The sequence below is a fragment of the Littorina saxatilis genome, linkage group LG8, assembly GCF_037325665.1.
Source record: "Littorina saxatilis isolate snail1 linkage group LG8, US_GU_Lsax_2.0, whole genome shotgun sequence".
In the NCBI taxonomy this organism is placed as follows: Eukaryota; Metazoa; Mollusca; class Gastropoda; order Littorinimorpha; family Littorinidae; genus Littorina; species Littorina saxatilis.
In genome coordinates, this window is record NC_090252.1 from 10,624,062 (window position 1) to 10,647,057 (window position 22,996).

At 40.6% G+C, this 22,996-nt stretch overlaps 1 long non-coding RNA gene across 1 annotated transcript; it reads right to left on the reverse strand.

Moving 5' to 3' along the window:
* Positions 1-15,248: 15,248 nt before the first annotated feature.
* LOC138972162 (uncharacterized) lies at positions 15,249-17,428 on the reverse strand. Its single transcript, XR_011457467.1, has 2 exons — positions 17,314-17,428; positions 15,249-15,955 (listed from the first exon to the last, which is right to left on the reverse strand). It is a non-coding gene; the product is annotated as an uncharacterized lncRNA (long non-coding RNA).
* Positions 17,429-22,996: the final 5,568 nt, after the last annotated feature.

Genomic DNA, 22,996 nt, shown 5'->3' on the forward strand with positions numbered 1-22,996 from the left:
GGCTTGGTGTAGCTGTGTCGCCTCCTTCAGTGACAACTTCAGTGTTGTTATACACTGGCTTGGGTACGTCTCTCTTCCTTCCAGCACTGCGGGGGAGATCAGGAACGGTGTACCCATCCTCATCCGCGTCCGACTGCAAGAAACAGTGTTGTGGACGGCTGCCAGAGTCTTTTGTGGATGAAGGACCCAGCGCGGCACCAGAGATGATTGGATGTAGGTAGTACGTGTCTCCGCATGAAACTTGTGGCTGTCTGGAGGCAACCTGAGTTGCAACTGCGGACAAGGAGAAGATTTTAAGAAAATGGTTTGTGTGTGTATGTAAACTCTTTGTGAATGCAATATGTGAGTTGCTATATGTGTACACAGATCAACGATCTGTTGACGGACCCATTAATGGCAAGTAGAACTTGCCTGGCTGCGTCCTCCTTTTTTACATTTAGTCAAGTTTTGACTAAATGTTTTAACCTAGAGGGGGAATCGAGACGAGGGTCGTGGTGTATGTGTGTCTGTGAGTGCGTGTGTGTGTGTGTGTGTGTGTGTGTGTGTGTGTGTGTGTGTGTGTAGAGCGATTCAGACTAAACTACTGGACCGATCTTTTTGAAATTTGACATGAGAGTTCCTGGGTATGATATCCTCAGACGTTTTATTCATTTTTTTGATAAATAACTTTGATGACGTCATATCCGGCTTTTCGTGAAAGTTGAGGCGGCACTGTCACGCTCTCATTTTTCAACCAAATTGGTTGAAATTTTGGTCAAGTAATCTCCGACGAAGCTCGGACTTCGGTATTGCATTTCAGCTTGGTGGTTTAAAAATTAATTGATGACTTTGGTCATTAAAAATCTAAACATTGTAAAAACAATATTTTTTTCATGGAACGATCCAAATGTACGTTCATCTTATTCTCCATCATTTTCTGATTCCAAAAACATATACATATGTTATATTTGGATTAAAAACAAGCTCTGAAAATTAAAAATATAAAAATTATTATCAAAATTAAAATTTCGAAATCAATTTAAAAATACTTTCATCTTATTCCTTGTCGGTTCCTGATTCCAAAAACATATAGATATGGATTAAAAACACGCTCAGAAAGTTAAAACGAAGAGAGGTACAGAAAAGCGTGCTATCCTTCGCAGCGCAACTACTACCCCGCTCTTCTTGTCAATTTCACTGCCTTTGCCATGAGCGGTGGACTGACGATGCTACGAGTATACGGTCTTGCTGCGTTGCATTGCGTTCAGTTTCATTCTGTGAGTTCGACAGCTACTTGCCTAATTGTTGTATTTTCGCCTTACGCGACTTGTTTACATTTAGTCAAGTTTTGACTAAATGTTTTAACATAGAGGGGGAATCGAGACGAGGGTCGAGGTGTATGTGTTTGTGTGTGTGTGTGTATGTGTGTGTATGTGTGTGTGTATGTGTGCGTGTGTCTAGTCTGTGTGTGTGTGTGTGTCTGTGTGTGTGTGTGTGTGTGTGTGTGTGTGTAGAGCGATTCAGACTAAACAACTGGACCGATCTTTATGAAATTTGACATGAGAGTTCCTGGGAATGATATCCCCGGACGTTGTTTTCATTTTTTTCGATAAATATCTTTGATGACGTCATATCCGGCTTTTTGTAAAAGTTTAGGCGGCACTGTCACACCCTCATTGTTCAATCAAATTGATTCAAATTTTGGCAAAGCAATCTTCGACGAAGGCCGGACTTTGGTATTGCATTTCAGCTTTGTGGCTCAAAAACTAATGAATGAGTTTGGTCATTAAACATCGAAAACTTGTAATTAAAATTATTGTTTTATTAAACGATCCAAACACAATTTCATTTTATTCTTCATCATTTTCTGATTCTACAAAACATACATATGTTATATTTGGATTACAAACAAGCTCTGAAAATTAAAAATATGAAAATTATGATTAACATTAACAATTTTATCTTATTCCTTGTCGGTCCCTGATTCCAAAAATCATATAGATATGATACAAGGTAATACTAAGGCAGCAAAATAAACAAACTGAGAATCACACACACACACACACACACACACACACACACACACACACACACACACACACACACACACACACATACACACACATGCATGTCCGCACGCACGCACGCACATACACACACACACACACACACATACACACACACATGCATGTCCGCACGCACGCACACACACACACACACACACACACGTACACGCACACGTACACGCACGCACGCATGCACGCACGCACGCACGCACGCACGCACGCACGCACGCACGTACGCACGCACGCACTCGAGCACACACACACACACACACACACACACACACACACACACACACACACACACACACACCTAGCTGCTATAACACCCACCATGTTATTTTTATGGAATTATTTTTCTTGCTTCAGCTTCATTCTCCAAGCTTAAATAACCATTAGAAAACATATCTAGATTGTAAATGCACTGCAAAATGAATTGAATTAACACTGCACTCATTAAGACAAGAGGCGAAGCCTTCAAGGCTCACGTAAGAAATCGACAAACAGTAACACAAACTCAATCACTCCGTCACACATACACACACACACACACACAGTAAGCATAGGTGACACTGTGCAAGAAAGCGAGACACTAGATCTAGATCTGTCTTTGTGCATGTAGCCTACTTACAGGGACACGACTGCCAACTAGTCTCGGCCCGCTCAAAATAACAATGACCGATACTTTCAGTAATTCCTTCGCGTGACGTCTAACCCTCTTACGTCATAATGTGACGTCTTCAAATGACGAAATGTTAAAGTTTCTACCACAGACATACACACGCACACACATACACACACACACGCACAGACAGACAAAGTTACGATCGCATAGGCTACACTTACGTGAGCCAAAAAAGTGTATAGCAGTCTATTCTGCGACTTAAAATCGAATCTGAATCTACTTACCACATCTTTTCTTCCTCACACAGTGCACAATGACAATGATAATGACAATCATGAAGACAAGACTACCAACCGAAGCAGATACAACCACAACGAAGGGCGTTTGTGTAGTTGGTACGGCCAAGTCTGAAAAAGTCGCATCTGATTTAATATTAGCAACACCGTCATAGGAGGTACGAGGTATGATCCAAACAATATGATCAAACCCCGATTATACAAGTCTCAGGCCACTGATCATAAAAAGTAATATATCATTTGAAAGGCCAGACATTTAACTGGTATACCTCTAAACGATAACGTCATTTGGTTACTACGTCATAAATGACGAGGATTTAAAATACGTCACTTTTGGGTTGTGCTTCAAAACGGGGTATTTTGTCAAGCACCATGAAAATCTTCACTTCTTTGAAGAGTGTAGCTGGGTAATGGTACAACGGAAATGTCTACAAAGCTGAAGAATGTTAGATGAATCAAAGCTGTTTCATATTCGACAATCTGATCAAAGAAAAGGGAAATTAAAACTGGGGAAAAGGGGAGTAACTCTGACAAGCCAAAACGATTTCCGAAGAGCACTTTAAACGAGAATAATGTAGCTGCTGTGTCAAAATGTAAGAACTAAGATTAAAAAAGTGTACATGCGGGTATAAAGAGCAAAACTTTCAAATGGAACAATCCAGAGAGTTCTACTCAATGATCTTCCGTTTCAAAAGCTGGCCGCAAAATGGGTGCCTCATTAGGCCAAAAAAAAAAATAGGTCTGTTTACGGTAACCCGACCGACCCTAGTTTTTTTGCGCGACCCTAGACTTTTTTTGGCATTTGGGAAAAAAAAATCTTGTTTTTTTGGCAAAATAACGTAAAAATATGGTTTTTTGGAGAAAAAAAAAAATCCCGACCTACCGACCCTATTTTGTTGGCCTATGTTACCGTAAACAGACCTATTTTTTTTGTTGCCTTAGCTCACAGGGGAACGGAAGGAGCATCAGGGTCCTCTCGCACGCGATCTGCTCAACCGTTGTGAACCCAGTAGACTCAAATTTGTTATTGCTGTAATCACTGATTATGACACTTTGGTTTCCTTCTCGAGCAACAACAGCTTGAAGGCTTCATGCAGCAAAATGACAAAATCCACTTACCGGGGGTACGCATTTGAACAGTTTTGTTAAATGTATCACCGTTTTGCAACACTCCCACAAGGATCCATGTTTCATTGTCATAGTTGTCACTGTAGCTCGTCACATAGAAAGTCTGCGAGGGTTCCTTATATACGCAGTCAGATCCCCCTATCCAGTATGTGTCTTTAAACGACAGATTACAGATTCTGTGTGGGTAAAAAGTATCTGTGTTCATCTTGGAAACCTGGATAGATGTAATTGCGTTGGTTGTGCACATGTTGACAACGGAGAACGTCAGGGACACAGTGTGGCTGTCTCCCTCCGGGACCAGTGTGGTTTGTTCTGAGAAGAATGCACCTTGGAAGGAAAAACAACTTAAATGTATGCACGATGCATTACAACACGTATGTGCTTATACACTGATGACTAAGAAATAGCATAAGCTATTAGTCTTTCGGATGAGACGAAAAACCGAGGTCCCTTCGTGTACACTACATTGGAGTGTGCACGTTAAAGATCCCGCGATTGACAAAAGGGTCTTTCCTGGCAAAATTGTATAGGCATAGATAAAAATGTCCACCAAAATACCCGTGTGACTTGGAATAATAGGCCGTGAAAAGTAGGATATGCGCCGAAATGGCTGCGATCTGCTGGCCGATGTGAATGCGTGATGTATTGTGTAAAAAAAAATTCCATCTCACACGGCATAAATAAATCCCTGCGCCTTGAATATGTGCGCGATATAAATTGCATAAAAAAACATTAAAAAAAATTAAAAATCCCTGCTCTTAGAACTGTACCCACGGAATACGCGCGATATAAGCCTCATATTGATTGATATTGATAAGCACACAAGTAAGGACAGAGTGAGGCAGACATTCCAACAGAGAGAGCACGAGAGAAAGAATGCACAAGAAAGAAAAGTATGTACTAGCAATCGTAAATGCACTGTACATCACGTGCTATCGTGTTTAACTTATCCGAACCATCTTGATGAAGTCAGCGAGTGTCTGACGGAAATGTGATACATAATTGACCTCAACTGATTACTGTTGTGTTTTCTGTTTGAACTGGTACCTATTACTTATAATATTTCAAAACGTAAAGCGATGTGTCTGCGTAAACATCAAAATTAAGGTACGCATTTACTGTTCTGTGTGATTTATCACATATAGGTGTATACCTATCACTCAATACTCACATTCTTTCTTGGTGTGGACAACTTGAACCATCAGGGAAGCGGAACTGGCGAGAACAAGGAATCCGACCAGAGACATACCTTTTACTCCTGACGACAACTCAATCACTTCAAACTGATAAAGAGTACAACACCATCAATATTAGTTGCATTAGTTGACAGTACATTGTATAACAAACAACAATTATAATGACACAGTTTTGGACGTATCAGTTGCTTCAACTTTCCCCTACATCACTTGCTATGCCACACTCAAAGCAAAGTAAGCCTTTGTATAGATGTGGGGATGATTTGCTTCCCAAGTCGTGGGGCCGTGTGGACCCACATTGTTATGTATTAATTTCGCTCCACGCGACTTGCTTATTAACTCCAAAATTAAACAGATCCTAGAAAAAATATGCTTAGAGCCAATACCTGACGGTTTGTGACTTCTCTCCTTAGTTTGTATATAAGTTTCTTCAGTTTGAGAAACATGGGTCCGCACGGCCCCACGATCGATGTCTTCTGTGTAGTCTAAATTTGACTTTTTGTTTTTTAAGTACTTCTCGCTGAAATGTAATGATCTTTTAGGACATTAGAGCTTTTTAGGTGTCTGATGCATTCTTAAAAGCTCATAAAAAAATTCCAACTGTTTTAAGAGATATTTGCAATTAAACGCGGACCCACGACGACCGGCGAAGGTTAAACTATTGTAAGGGTGACAAACGGAAGTTGGGTATTGTCACATCAGTTTGAGTACCACATCCTATGCAAATGAGACTGCATGTGTACACGGACGGATCGATATTGTATTAATCGATAGGCTTTGCCCTAAAGCTTCTCAAAACAGGAAAAACGTGAATACCCTTCACAAAACAGCAAACAAACAAACAAACGAAGAAACACACAAAGAGCAACAACAACAAGTGCCAGCTAAAAAAGCAAGTTGTGAGCAAAACCAACTCCAACCATATATATCATACATTTGTGACCCTCCACCACGGAATGAGTCGCATGTCACCTTTGCATGATTTTCATATTTTTACATTTTTCTAAAGAGTTTTGTATGCTCTATCCAGTGGTAAAAACCATTTTCGAAAAGAGCGAAAACTGTTTGAGTTATAAGCCTGTGACTAAGGCGACCCTCACACTGTTACAAGACACTCCCCGGACTTATATTAAGCCTAGCGCAGAACCGCGCGAGGTGACATGCGACTCATGTCGTGATGGAGGGTCACATTTGTGCTCAGGATTACTTTTTTGTGGCACACGCTGAAACAAACTCCTGCCTTCCACATGTTCACAGCTTGCATGCATACAAATCAAACTAGAAGTAATAAGATGATCCCGTGTGTTCCACGTACAAAAAACAAATATTACTTTCAAGAAACAATATCGTCTTAAGATTTCCCAACAAAGCTCTACCCGAATAGTCTTTGTTCGTTCAAAGTAACTCTGTATAACAGTCAGTGTTTACGCAAAAATTAAATGATAAATACCTACTAAACTGAGCAAAACAATTATTGCACCCATTTTCGTACCCCAACTAAAACATTCATTCACGTGTAATTGTATTCAAGCTTTATATGCCATTAAAGGCCCTTCACTTGGCTACCTTTCACACTTTTCGGATTAAAGATTTCTGTATTAGGTAACACGTGACCGCCGCCGAATTCAGGGTACCCCCAACATCGACCTGACAAAAACCCTAGTCCCATATTCTAAAAAATCTGTAAAAATTCAGGATTTGCTGATAAGAAACAATTGTATAATTATATCGATGGAAATGCCATTCAATGTAGGCATTTGTGTCCTCATCCCCAATAAACCTAGTATGTAGAGGTTACATGCCGAGTCTCAGTGATTATTAAAAATAATGGTCGAAGTTTGCGGATCATGAAAAATGCGAGCTTTAGCGAGCTTTTTCATGACCGCGAACTGAGACCATTATTTTTTATAATCACTGAGACGAGGTGTGTAACCTCTTTATTCCTCCTTTCTTCAGTTATTCAAAGAAAAGAGGAGTTTTTTTGCGAAAGTTTGATCGAATCCTATTCACTCAACCAGTCAACCTGCGCAGGCGATCGATTAATGCGCGGTTGTATAGTTCCGTGCAAATCATTCCATTCTGTTAACACTTCTTGTCAGTTTTCCTATTTTGGACTAAAATCAAGTACACAGATATGTGACCCTCCACCACGAAATGAGTCGCATGTCACCTCACTCGGTTCTGCGCTAGGCATAATATAAGTCCGGGGGGTGTCTAGTAACAGTGTGAGGGTCACCATAGTCACAGGCTTATAACTCGAAAAGTGTTCACTCTTTTCTAAAACGGTTTTCACCACTGGATAGAGCATAAAAAGACTCTTTTAGAAAATGTAAAAATATGAAAATCATGAAAAGGTGACATGCGACTCATTCCGTGGTGGAGGATCACATATGCTGTTATTCTGCTGTGGCGGCAACGGCAGATATTGTGTGTTCTGTATATGTTTTGGTATCGCTTAGGATAATGTTCTTTCGTCAAATGGGACTAGCAGACGAACTTTTGCACCCGTGTTCCAACGTTAAAAACTGTATGAAGTTCAGTTTTCTGGGGAAAATAGTGTATGAAACCGCTTTATGCTGTTTAAATTGATGAGATGTGTGCATTTGGTTGCGTGTGATCTGTTTATTAAATGAAATATTGTTGAAAACTGACCGTCGGATTGCAGTCTGTTGTCGAAGAAACTAAGTGAAAAGAAATTTGAAAGGGGAACTACTCTTGTCGCTAGACAAAGTATGAGAGTTACTTGCCTTGGGAATTTGCTTGTGATGAACGTTTGTGCACAGCAGACCTAGATTCAGAAAACAACCAAACTCATGGATTTTATATGGAGATTCATGTGTTCAAGCCTGTAGTTGTTAATTTAAATGCGGTATGTTTGTATTGTTTGCTCCAGAGATGTATACTTCGTACATTAGAGCGTTCGGAACTTTTCAGTCGCAAAAAAAGTACCGACGCAGAACAGCTTCTCAACCCATTGCGCTATCGAGGATTCAGGCTGTTGCTGGGTCGTTATTTGTTTGGTTGCTGGGTGTTTATCGAAAAATAACTAGCTCTACAAGTTTACAGAGGTAAAGAAGCAGATGGGGGAATAAATATACATATAAGTTTATGGTCATCGATGGATCTCTCAAATATTGTCTTGTCGACTCTGCCTCCATGCTACCTGAAGACCCTTCACGTGTAACATTACATTTATGGTCAACTCCCACTGTCTGAATGCATCACTTGTTCTGTCTTGTTTTCTCCAATAGTCTCATGATTTACATGATTTACTTTTCACTTCCACATCTAAAACGTTGCCAGTAGTGCACCCTACTGTTGTGACAAGTCATATCATACTTGAATTGTTGCGGCAATGACCGCTTCTTCTTAATGATAGCCGACAATGTGTTATTGTTTGACTAACTAAAGTGGGGCACAACTCTTCAACAAAGCTTGAACATCCTGCCAGAGTTATTTCCGAACATCATCCATTGAACATCAGGATTTTTCGTGAAACAAATGGTACACTTAGTCAAAGGGTATGCAACACAACACAACATGTGACAATATCATTTCAAAGAGGAAAGTACAATAAAACGTATTCAGTGCAAATAAAATTAGAAAATAACAATGAATAATTGGGAAATTGAGTGACGGAATAAAAGCTGAGATTATACTAGTACATCTTTGATGTTTAAATAATTCACTTTGGGTACGTTTTATTTGTCATCATCATATTGCAAAGAAAGCATCAGCGCAATTATACCAGTAGAAGACCCACACCCCTTCAAAATTAATTAATTCACACTCACTCTAGATGGAGGTGATGATTGTGTTCACAGTCAATATAACTCCAAACCGCCACATTATCAGTCCAATAATAAAGGAACAACTTCAGCCTTTTATATAGCTATTCTGATGAACACGTGGGGGAATTCGGGGGCTGTGATTGGATGGTCTCTTCCGATCATCAAAGCATAATGCTACGGAAGTCGGCCATTTTACTCAATATCCAAAAGCATATTGTCAATAACAAAGACGCATGGTTTGTCTGTTCCTTTGTGGCTCTCAATGACCCTCGTCAGGGAGAATGTGCGCGAGTGTTTGTCATACGTGCAGCCGGAGATCAGGAGTTCATGTTTATAGAAGACTTGACAGCTAAATGCTGACACGGACTTGGCAATGCCTGTGATCACATTGACAGAGCCGTCGCGATATAACCTTGAATGGTTGAAAACGACGTTAAACACCAAATAAAGAAATAAAGAACATTGACAGACTGTAAAGCGTTTTCACTTCTTGTGCAATTGCTGATAACGGAGATAATCAAAGTTGCATTGTATTTGTCTTCGTAAGGGACCAGGTGTGCTTCGGTCTTGAAGAATGCATCTGGAAAAGAAAAGGAAATATGTGACCCTCCACCACGAACTGAGTCGCATGTCACTTCGCGCGGTTCTGCGCTAGGCTTGATATAAGTCCGGAGAGTGTATGGTAACAGTGTGAGGGTCACCTTAGTCACAGGCTTATAACTCAAACAGTTTTCGCTCTTTTCTAAAACGGTTTTCACCACTGGATAGAGCATAACAAACTCTTAAGGAAAATGTACAAATATGAAAATCATGCAAAGGTGACATGCGACTCATTCCGTGGTGGAGGGTCACATATGTAGTAGCATTACTACCAGTATACACTGTTCGACCCGGTATTGTATTTACACTTTATGACAAGCGTCTTGCGCTCCCAATTGGCATTTTCATAATTATTGAGCAATCTGGTTTGACATGGGTTAATGTTGTACCCTTTTACAATAAACTTATAGCAAGATCATGTAGACATGTTGACGAAAGACATGTGTCGTTAAGAAAGCAATACTGCATGTTTTGCAATCAGATAATGTGTGTCTAGTCTGTATGTTGGTGTGTGGTACTGCGTTGATTTGTGTGTTAGCTGTCTGCCTGTATTTCTGCATTACATGTTAACACGTATAACTCAGCACTCACACTGATCCTCAGCGTGGTCATCTTGAAGCATCAGCAAAGCAGCACTGGTAAGCAAGACTGAGGAATCCAACCAGGATCATGTTTGTTTGGTAACTTGACGACAACAAAGTCCCTAAATATCCATAAGGTAGTGCAACACCAGAAATCAGAATAAAATGGCTTTATTTCTTTTCTCACATCACACAAAATAATAGACCTAAACGCACTGCCTACATATTTGTGACCCTCCACCACGGAATGAGTCGCATGTCACCTTTGCATGATTTTCATATTTTTACATTTTCCTAATGAGTTTTTTATGCTCTATCCAGTGGTGAAAACCGTTTTAGAAAAGAGCGAAAACTGTTTGAGTTATAAGCCTGTGACTAAGGTGACCCTCACACTGTTTCCAGACACTCCCCGGACTTACATTAAAGGGCAGCTGTCGGGTTGTGGCTCTCAAAATCTGTTCCTTAGAATGAGTTATCATGTAACTGAAACTATACTTAAAGGTTACTTGGTGATTTTGACAGCTTGATAACACAAGTCCGAAGACTTTAGACATGCTACAATGTCTTTAATCGAAGAAAGTTTGCATTCTTGGCCGAGTCAATGCAGCCCGCTCGAAAATTACTTCCCTTGGACGCGTGACGTCAGCCGCGGAATCGGCCGGGTTGAACGGTGCTCTCTTTATGCCGTGTAATGGGCGCAATCGGGTTGTCTAGTCAAGCCCTCAAGCATACTTCACGGGTAGGTGAAGAGAAACTTAGGATGGGGTGACTTCTCCCAGGCCAACATTTCGCAGTAAAAAACGGAGTTCATAACATGTCTTTGTTCCACTTGAACCCTGTTTTTGTTCAACTTATTGGCAGATATTGTCACGCGTCGAGGAACACAAACACACACAAACACACTCACACACAGACACACACAGACACACACAGACACACACACACACAGACACACACACACACACACACACACACACGTGTTATCACACATATACACACACACACACACATACGTGTTATCACACACACACACACACACACACACACACACACACACACACACACACACACACACACACACACACACGCACACGCACACACACGATAACCATCACAAACACACGGTTTGACAAATTCATCTTTGATTTTTTGCGGCCGAACCCCCCTCCCCCATTTTCCACACTAGATCCACTGTTTCATCTTTGTCTCCGTCTCTCTTCCCTTTATCTTATCTCGTCTATCTACTTGAGTGAGTAACTGAAGATGTATTATCATCATCTCTTTCCTAGATGTTCCCACCGACAGAGTTGGCTTTTGTCTTGAATTCAGTACCTCACACGTACACGGTAATCGGTGTGACACCTCAAGCGGACCTTCTTCATAAGTGTACAGTGTCTGCTGACAAGGGACACGAGGGTCTGTGGTTGAGCAACTTTATGGTTTAACCGGTGGACTGGAGGAGTAGCAACAGCATGTGAACCACTTTAGAAATGACTTGTAAAGGTTGCAGTCGGTCAGATCAAAGAAGAGAAAATGTGAACGTGGGTCTTGAGAAGTTATTACCATCCTAATACTTTACTTTGTGCAAGAATCAATGACGCGTACGGCATTACAGATGTCCAGCTGTAGTCTACATTGTACTGTAAACTTCACAGCGGCCTTATCGGCTTCCTCGAGTGACGTCACAGCAAGGCTAACGCTGCGGCGTCTTTCTTGTGCTGACAGAGTTGTCGGTCGCGGATTTTGAGTCGTTTCGGCCCGCCAACTGCTTCGTTTTTTTGCGGATTGTGAGAACTAGCAGAAAGTTTCACGCATTTTAATGGTTTCAAACTAATGATGAAAGTGTATTTTTCTGGACCAAATCAACAGTCTTTAGTTGAATCAACTCGGAAAACTCTTAAACGCGTTTTTGCACGCGACTCCGCGCATTTTTGAGACCAGGCAACCCGACAGCTGCCCTTTAAGCCTAGCGCAGAACCGCGCGAGGTGACATGCGACTCATTTTGTGGTGGAGGGCCACATTTGTTACCATCACGATAAGCAAATAATGCAAGACGTATTGACAATACGACAAAGCCAGCAATTATCTCACATTTTTACATTTGCAAAAAAAGGTGGACAGGGATATTGGTTTCATTGTATTTGCTGTGATCTGTTGAAATGGTAGAAATGTGACGGCTTCCTGTTCGGGACAAGTTTAGTGTGTTCTGATGTTGGACCAGCTGGTAACAATTGGATTACTGTGCTATTTCAAACACACACACACACGCACACACACACACACACACACACACACACACACACACACACACACACACACACACACACACACACATACCCTCCCCACCCACACACAATCAAACACACATATACAATCACACTCACACACATTGAGTTAACACTCTTTATTGTAACATTTTGTTAAAATCAAGCACATCAATCAATCAATCAATCAATATGAGGCTTATATCGCGCATATTCCGTGGGTACAGTTCTAGGCGCTCTGCAGTGATGCAGTGTGAGATGAAATGTTATACGGCCAGTAGATTGCAGCCATTTCGGCGCATATTTACCTTTCACGGCCTATTATTCCCAGTCACACGGGAAAAGGTAGACAATTATTAACTGTGCCTAAGCAATTTTGCCTTTTGTCAATCGTGAGATCTTTAACGTGCACACCCCAATATATATATAAAACATCAGAAATTTTGAAAGAAACAACTGAAAGTCAGCAGAGACTTTCTTCCGAGATTTGTTAAAATCTCTTAGCAGAGAAAGAGAGAGAAATAAGTATCCCTTCACAGACAGCCTATTGGGAGCATCAGACCCTCCTCAAGGGTTATATATATTGTTCAATTTAGCCTCTCTTTCATGCATATATACAAAGACTGAAGGGCTGTAACTACAATGGAACGAAATTGTTCCGCGTTGAAATGCAGACACAATTCGAAAGGGAGGTAGACTTTTAGATGGGAACAAACTCTTGAGAAATGTGAATAGCAAGGATGCAATGGCACAATCATAACGACACTAGTTTCTTTGTTGTAGCTAATAATAATCGTATTGTTCTCTAATAACTTCCTCGCGAACAAAATGCGTGATTAAGCCCATCGTTTCTTTAGGAAGTGAATTATTATGTGTTATGTATACACTAAGCGCTGTATGGGGAAACACAAAACAAGACAAAATAATTGCACATTCACGAAAACAACGTTGTTGCTGTTGTTGTTGTTGTTGTTGTTGTTGTTGGTGTTGTTGATGTTGTTGTTGTTGTTGGTGTTGCTGTTGTTGTTGTTGTTGTTGTTGTTGTTGAGTGAGTGAGAACACTGCTCTAAATGTCGCATCAAACGAGAAATACACAAGAACGCTTAAGCGTGTTTTACCATTCAGGCAATCGAATGCACACACACACACATCTCACAAAGACTGCTAGAGAGAGAGAGAGAGAGAGAGAGAGAGAGAGAGAGAGAGAGAGAGAGATAGGGATAGACAGAGAGAGAGAGAGAGAGAGAGAGAGAGAGATAGAGATAGAGATAGGCACGGAGAGAGAGAGAGAGATAGAGAGAGAGAGATAGAGATAGGCAGAGAGAGAGAGAGAGAGAGATAGAGAGAGAGACAGAGAGAGAGAGAGAGAGAGGGAGAGAGAGAGAGAGAGAGAGAGAGAGAGAGAGAGAGAGAGAGAGAGAGAGAGAGAGAGAGAGAGAGAGAGAGAGACAGATGGGAGGAGGTAGAGAGAGGTGTCTCGGGTTAATTTGGAGAATAGGAATGACACTGAAGCCGAAGTTTTACCGTGCTTTGGAAAAACAGTGGGAAGGTGACCCCATTATTTATTTCATAATTTGCCCTTTGCGCGTTCCCGGCTCGCGTTCCCGACTCGCGAATCTTAATGTGTGGGGTTCAAAGCCTGATTTCCATTCAACAAATGTCTCAACAAATGATACTGATTTGATCTTGAAACTTCCGCATGAAACGGAAATAATGCATGTCCGTTGGGAAATAATGTGTGTCCGTTGGGAAATAATGTGTGTCCGTTGGGAAATAATGTGTGTCCGTTGGGAAATAATGTATGTCCTTTGGGAAATAATGTATGTCCGTTGGGAAATAATGTATGTCCGTTGGGAAATAATGTATGTCCGTTGGGAAATAATGCATGTCCGTTGGGAAATAATGCATGTCCGTTGGGAAATAATGCATGTCCGTTGGGAAATAATGCATGTCCGTTGGGAAATAATGCATGTCCGTTGGGAAATAATGCATGTCCGTTGGGAAATAATGCATGTCCGTTGGGAAATAATGCATGTCCGTTGGGAAATAATGCATGTCCGTTGGGAAATAATGCATGTCCGTTGGGAAATAATGCATGTCCGTTGGGAAATAATGCATGTCCGTTGGGAAATAATGTGTGTACGTTGGGAAATAATGTGTGTCCGTTGGGAAATAATGCATGTCCGTTGGGAAATAATGTGTGTCCGTTGGGAAATAATGCATGTCCGTTGGGAAATAATGTATGTCCGTTGGGAAATAATGTATGTCCGTTGGGAAATAATGTATGTCCTTCCCTTCATTGAGAAACTCCTGGCGCCTGTAGTTCCGTTCACTACAAGACGGTATTATTCTGTGCACAGACAGACACAGAGTCAGACAGAGAGGCAGACAAACAGACACACATACGCACACACAAAGGAAACAAATATATTTAATTATCTGCATCACACTGCTTGTGTACCTGTGATTCAAAGTGAAAACATTAGCACTTCACCCTTGTCGATTGCCCCCTCCATAATTGTTCTTGATAATACCTCCTGTACTTGTCATTATCTGATGTAAATATATTACATTGCTCTCTAGGACGAAGTTAAATTAACACAGAAGTGTTCTCGGGCCGATTAAACAGCATTGTTAACATTTACCTTTTCTGTGTTTAACCACTTTGTTTTAAATGCAATGCTGTCAGATAATATAATAAACATTTTGTTCAAGTTACCTGTGTTCATTAAGAGAATGTGTCTGATGTTGTTGCTGCAATGGCATTTGCAAGAATGTCCCCTTGTTGGTAATAATAGAGGCTTTTTCTGACCAAGTTAACGCAAGGTCGGGGAACCGTGGTAACATGTATGTAGATTTTCAACCAATTGAAAAGGTAGACACATTGTATATATTATATAAATCTTCCCTTTGTGGGTAGATGCTTCACATCCTTCACAGTCAGTTTCAAAGCGGATAAATTACAGTTTAAAATGCAGCCGTCTTGTAGCAGGCAGTTTGATTTCTTCTGAATTGATAGCATCCGGTTGTATGAAGCCATCATTGTTATACTTCTGTTAGCCAGTTCTTGTTGTGCGAGGTTAGCTATCCTTGCAAGAAGCTTAGAACTTCTTGTATTTCGAAGGACATGTTCTGTTTTATGTATTCATTTTAACAGGTGATAAATGGTTTGTTACTGTTATTGTTGTTACATATGGTGCGGAGCAGTTAAGTTTTTGTGCGTGTCGTTGGGCGTGACAGATTGGGCACTGTGTATCCTTCTTTGTCCTCTTCTGGCTGTGTGTTGTATCTCTGGGGTTGTGCCTCAGCGCTTTGAGCGTTTGAAACATCTTGTTCAACAGCAGGGCGAACTGGATGGAGGTAGAACATATTATCATGTTCAAATGGGCGGTGAAAGTGTGTTGCAGCTTGGGGGGCGCTCTGGGAAGCATCTGCGAACACAGTCACAAATGAACACATTCTGAGAAACAGGGAAATACAACCATTATTTGTGAAAACATGTGTTCATGAGCGTGCAGACTCAAATTATGTACAGTACTGTTAAACCTGCCCTTAAAGGCTGACATTGTCCTATTTAATTACTTCCAGGGCTTTTCCCATCGTTGCGGAGATGTATAAATTAAGCTTCCTGCAAAGTTTTAGCTTTGAAGTCCTTACCAATTACGAGAAATAATTAATTCTTTATTGCTATGTTCTCCAGGACTTGGGCTATTTTTAGACCGTCAACACAGACAGTACAGCGTCGCCAATCCCCGCGTGAAGGAAATCGCTCACCTTCCACGTGCAAAACGTAGTGATATTGACACGCCAGATTAGCGCGGTAGCGTATTGTGCTAAGCAGGAAAGCGCGCTTTTCTGTATTCTTGTTAACTTCGCAATTTCCGGGAAACATCCACTTTCACTTTGAGACTGTTTTGTTTACATTCGACACTATCAAAACCACTTTGCAATACTGAAATAATATTTTCTGTGTTCGAAAGCTACAGCTACTCGTTATTATATCCCCTTAGGTACAGTTTTATAACATTATTGGCACATGTAAAAAATAGGAATTAATTAATGAACGCTACGTATATGGCAGCCTTTGAGAGCACGTCCTTTTTCTTCCATATTATCCCCCCCTCCCCGCTTCATAGCCGCTGCACGTTTACAATGATAATGTTTAGTCAGTTTATCGAATGGACTCTACAGACCAGTTCAACTGTGATGTGTATGAATATTGAACGCCCCACATATCTGTACCGTGTGATTTGACATGCATACATTGAACGTATCAAATTCTTCCCGCACAAATGCTCTTTGTTGTCTCTTCAATCCTTTTCATTTTAATAACACTCATCCTCTTGGCATCAAAAACAAGGAAGCAAATCACAGCATGTGTGATTTAAACTGGTACGTATAAGCACTTAAACATTAAAACAATTGTTGACATTATTGGTGAATGTACACACTAATTCATTGATTACTTAGCTAAAGCAACTCATGCAGGCGTTGAATTCGTGTGTTTTCCCCCCTGCAAAAACGCCATGTATACTTAATTGCTCACTAATAATGTTAACGATGTTATAGTTTGATGAGACGGACACGTAAACAAAGAATCAGACAGAAAACGGCATACACACACGCACGCACACATAATTACACACACACACACAGACACACTCACATACGATCTCTTGCTCACCAAATCAAACCCAGAACATGGCACAGAAACACGCATGAATTGTAGTCCTGCTTAATCTAACTAAGAACGATTTATCTATTTATAATCAGCAAAACGCAAACTTACCCGAAGTTTTCTTCTGTGTACAACACACAGCGACAAGAATGGTCAAGAGGATCAGGATAACAGTACCGACAGCGGCAGCCACTGTTAGTAACAGAGGATACTGCACAAAGACATCTGGAAAATAAATAAAGGATGATTAAAACAATACCAGCAAGCTAACATTGTTTTAAAGTGTAATTGTTTAAAAGTTCAAATTTACAAAACAGTTCCAAATGGTATAGAGTTGTCTCCAACTCCCAAACCAAGATATATCACATAATAAATCGAAGCAAAGTGAACCTGCATGGCACGCACAGTGTAGTTCACAATCAGGAAGAAGAAAAAATAGAACATATTTGTCAAACTCCAAATGCAGCACATGAAAAGACTTTATCGAAGATCTACATTTTGGGACATAAATAGTCTAGTAAGTACAACTTGGGAAGAGCAGAGGACGCCGAATTAATGTAAACTATTTGTGTATGTGTTTCTTTCTTGTGTGATTGTAAAGTACACGTGGGTAGTCATGGCATCATTATACACTCACATTGAGTGCATCCTTTTGTAAAATTATACGTATAGTTTTTACATTCAGTGAAGTTTTGACTCTTTGCTTGTCACGGGTATTGACGAAGTTGTATTGTATTGGTGAAAAAAAATGCAGTGCGTTCAGTTTCATTCTGTGAGTTCGACTGAATAACTTAATGTTCTAAGGCCAAAAAAAAAATAGGTCTGTTTACGGTAACCCGACCGACCCTATTTTTTTCGCGCGACCCTAGACTTTTAATTGGCATTTGGGGAAAAAAAAAATATATATTTTGTTTTTTTTGCAAAAGAACGTAAAAATATGGTTTTTTGGAAAAAAAGAAAAAATAAGAAAAAAAAAATCCCGACCTACCGACCCTATTTTTTGGGCCTATGTTACCGTAAACAAACCTATTTTTTTTTTGGCGTAATGTTGCCTTACGCGACTTCTTTTTATATTAAAGAACCACAGAAAGAGACAGAGGAAGACGTCAGCCTGTCAATAACGACCAACCACGGGACTAAGGCAAGGAGGATTATAATGAAGACAAACATCGTCTGTGATCCCTTCGAGTGGCCTTTGTGGGCAGGCGATCGGTTTTGAGAGGTGGTCGCAAGGACAGGGTCAACTGTCATACTGCTTACCGTTATCTTGAGGTGAGAATGCAACTATCTTGTTGAACTGTTCGCCATTCTGCAGCTCCCCAACAAGGATCCAGGTGTCTCCATCCCTGCTTTGATTATGTCTCTTCGCAGAGAACATATGTGAATCGGCATCGTACTCGCAGCCCGATGCCAGCACTGTGGATCCATTTACAAACGCTATGTTACAGATGATTTCAAGGTAAATGTCTTCAGTACTTTTGGCCACCTTGACAGACGTGAGAGCGCTTTGATTGCCCTTGCAGGTGTTGTAAACACTGAACGTGAGCTTCGCGGTATAGCCGTCCTTGTCGGGGTACAAGGTGGTGTTGGTCTTGAAAAAGGGACCTTCAAAGAAAGATTATCGGGTAAGAAATATAGTATGACCTCACATAATTAAATCGTATTTTTCTAAAACATATTAAACTATTATATAGCTCATTAAAGACACGGGAGTGAAGTAAGCTTAGAGACAGTAATACAAACGTTAAGACTCGTTTTCAGCCAGAGCTTTGTGCAGGAACGATTTTGTCTCAAACAAAATATGCATTTGTTAGTGCATTCACACAATTGGAGTGCTACAACCTGCTAGATATTAACCATTTGTGACCCTCCACTACGAAATGAGTCGCATGTCACCTCGCGCGGTTCTGCGCTAGGCTTAATATAAGTCCGGGGAGTGTCTGGTAACAGGGTGTGGGTCACCTTAGTCACAGGCTTATAACTCAAACAGTTTTCGCTCGTTTCTAAAACGGTTTTCACCACTGGATAGAGCATACACCATTCTCTAGGAAAATTTAACAAATAGGAAAATAATGCAAAGGTGACATGCGACTCATTCCGTGGTTTTTTTGTTTGTTTGCTTAACGCCCAGCCGACCACGAAGGGCCATATCAGGGCGGTGCTGCTTTGACATTTAACGTGCGCCACACACAAGACAGAAGTCGCAGCACAGGCTTCATGTCTCACCCAGTCACATTATTCTGACACCTGACCAACCAGTCCTAGCACTAACCCCATAATGCCAGACGCCAGGCGGAGCAGCCACTAGATTGCCAATTTTAAAGTCTTAGGTATGACCCGGCCGGGGTTCGAAACCACGACCTCCCGCTGACTGGGCGGACGCCTTACCACTAGGCCAACCGTGTTGCGGTCATTCCGTGGTGGAGGGTCACATTTATCAAGCGTGTTTAACCCACTCCGCCTCGTAAAAACATGTTGCCCCACCGTCTCGGATCTGTTCAGGCTTTTACACGCGATGTGACCATCCTTCTACATGACGCTATACCAACGATGAATAGCATGGGAGCATACATGTGACCCTCTACCACGGAATGAGTCGCATGTCACCTTTGCATGATTTTCATATTTTTTACAGTTTCCTTAAGAGTGTCGTAGGCTCTATCCAGTGGTGAAAACCGTTTTAGAAAAGAGCAAACACTTTTCGAGTTATAAGCCTGTGACTAAGGTGACCCTCACACTTTTACCACAGTCCCCCCGGACTTATATTAAGCCTAGCGCAGAACCGCGCGAGGTGACATGCGACTCATTCCGTGGTGGAGAGTCACAATTATCGGAATCAATCATGGCCAAAAGGAACTCACATTCTTCTTCCGCGTAGGCTCCTTGAATTATTGGCGAAAGAGAACTGATAAGAAAAAGCGCGCCGAGTAAACTCATCTCCTTCACTTGATGAACACGTGAATAGCTTCAGAAGGTTTGGTCAATTATTTCCTTCAAGGTGGCAGGATAACTCTTCTTGCTTCCAAACACCACAAGGCCACGTATGGCCCAGCATGCAAAGATGTTTCAACAGACTGGATTTCCAATTTCTTCTTGCTTTGCTACATTGTTTCAAAAGTCCAGTTCTAAATTTAACAGCCAATATCATCGATCAGTGCACAATTATGTATGTACAATGTTATGTAAATGCGATAACTTCCCTCTCCAAAGTCATGGTTTCCCCCTTACAAGTCCACTTTGTCTTTGATGTGTCACTGACAGTGATTTGCAGAAATGAATGCATACTAGAGCATCTGCAGGACAATAAGATAGACAGAGACTGGACAGGAAACTTGAGATAGAAAGTGGTAGGGGAGAGATTGGAGGAGTGAGGGGGGTATACTCCCTCAACAATTTCCATAAAATAATTGTAAAATTCTGGTTTGGATTTGAACTGAACAGTAACGCTTTAATATGGCTGACAGAAGAGCCTCCTCCCACCCATCGAAAACACACATACACACACACACACACACACACACACACACACACACACACACACACACACACACACACACACACACACACACACACACACACACACACACACACACACACACTTCTTTTCATATGTTAGATTTAGGAAGATATGTTTGTAGGCAACTAATTTATTACAATATGGACACTCGGAAACATGCTGTGTTCTTTCTTTTGGCGAATCGCTATGATAACATATTTACAATGAAAACTGAGTTTCCAATGACGAACAATGTAATATCAGAATTCAATACATTTAATGTCCTTGAAAACAAGTTTTATTTTTCATGGGCGTGTATAAGAAAGGAGACACAAGCTTATCAAAATGTAAAGTCAAACGAACAGAAAAAAACGGATGTGCACACACATTTTCAAAACTTATATAGACACAAAATAAGCATTGTCTTCTCAAAGCTTCTAGAGGTATTGTCAATCAATACAATAAAACAAAATGTGACCCTCCACCACGAAATGAGTCGCATGTCACCTCGCGCGGTTCTGCGCTAGACTTGATATAAGTCCGGAGAGTGTATGGTAACAGCGTGAGGGTCACCTTAGTCACAGGCTTATAACTCAAACAGTTTTTGCTCTTTTCTAAAACGGGTTTCACCACTGGATAGAGCAGAAAATACTCTTTAGGAAAATGTAAAAATATGAAAATCATGCAAAGCTGACATGCGACTCATGCCGTGGTGGAGGGTCACAAATGAATACAACCAAAAGGATCAGACAGAACGATTCAAACAAACACAATTAAAGAAATAACATTTCCGCATAAGATAATCGAATGCAAGTTCAAGACATAAACTTAAAGCTATAGCTAAATAATAAGTGTGTGTTTTTTTTTTCTCGCATCGTACATGTTTTTGCAGCACTAAGTATTGATAGCACATTAACACAACATCAACATGAGCTAAGCACAGTAAAGATAATTTACACAAACAGTACTCGCCCATATATTGTCACACACAAATAGAAATGTCCGGAGAATGATGCCACCTCACTTATATTATGATGGCGAAGAAATCTTTACATAACCTTTTGCTCAAAATACATAATATGTGACCCTCCACCACGGAATGAGTCACATGTCACCTTTGCATGATTTTTCTATTTTCACATTTTCCTAAAGAGTTTTGTTATGCTCTATCCAGTGGTGAAAACCGTTTTTAGAAAAGAGCGAAAACTGTTTGAGTTATAAGCCTGTGACTAAGGTGACCCTCACACTTTTACCAGACCGTGACTCCCCGGACTTATATTAAGCCTGTCGCAGAACCGCGCGAGTTTACATGCGACTCATTTCGTGGTTGAGGGTCGCATTATGTTCCATTGTTAAACTTACCTAGGACAACATTTCAATATTACAAACTCAATTGTATTTCAATAAGGATTTATGTACATACTTACCGTGAGGTATGTTTGCTATTTCATAAATACACATGTCATGCAAGATAGAGTTGACATTTCTTATCCCCAAATACGGTCTTAGTATGTTTTTGCAAAACTCTGCTTTTCATACTTCCCTAACCAATTTACGTTACCAATATTGTTCTCAGCGTTTTACTTAGTTATTGCCAAGGAAAGAAGTCTGAACAAAAAGAGTCAGTGGGACTTATAAGCTGACAACTACATTTCAATGTGTTACAAACCTGACAGCAACAACACATAAACAACACATTCATAACACTGACAGTACTTTTGTTTTGTGTATTATTGTTGGATGACTTTGTCAAAGCGAGACGTTAACATCTGCTTGCCGAAACAATGCAAGGGTCAATACACTTTTTTTTTTAAATTTATATATATACAATATTTCGATCTCTACGTACACCTAAAAAGAAATCGGAAAAATATAAAATCATGTACAATAAACATATCAGCGTTTTTGTTAAACAGTCATCGAATTATTACAAATGCAAAGTTCAATAAACACATTTTAGATATTTCAATATCAAAATTAAAGTTAAAACAAGATGACACAAAGTTAGAGTCATGCAGAATATAGCTTTTTACTTTAAACTTTTTCTTTGAAAAGTCAGATATTTCGCTTATTCTCGAGCTTCTCCTGGTCTAGTCATTTAGCTGTTGGAAAGCAGCGTTAATTTCCAAGTTGCAGAAACACAGTGGGAACTGCAGCATGATTGCAGTAATATCTAGCAGCAGGCGTTTCGCTACCCTGAGTATTACCAGCGTCCTGAGATATATAACCATCGTCGTCAAACTTGCGTGTGCCTGGTCTAAGCGTGTTACTATATTCCCTTGAAACTTGAGAATTCTT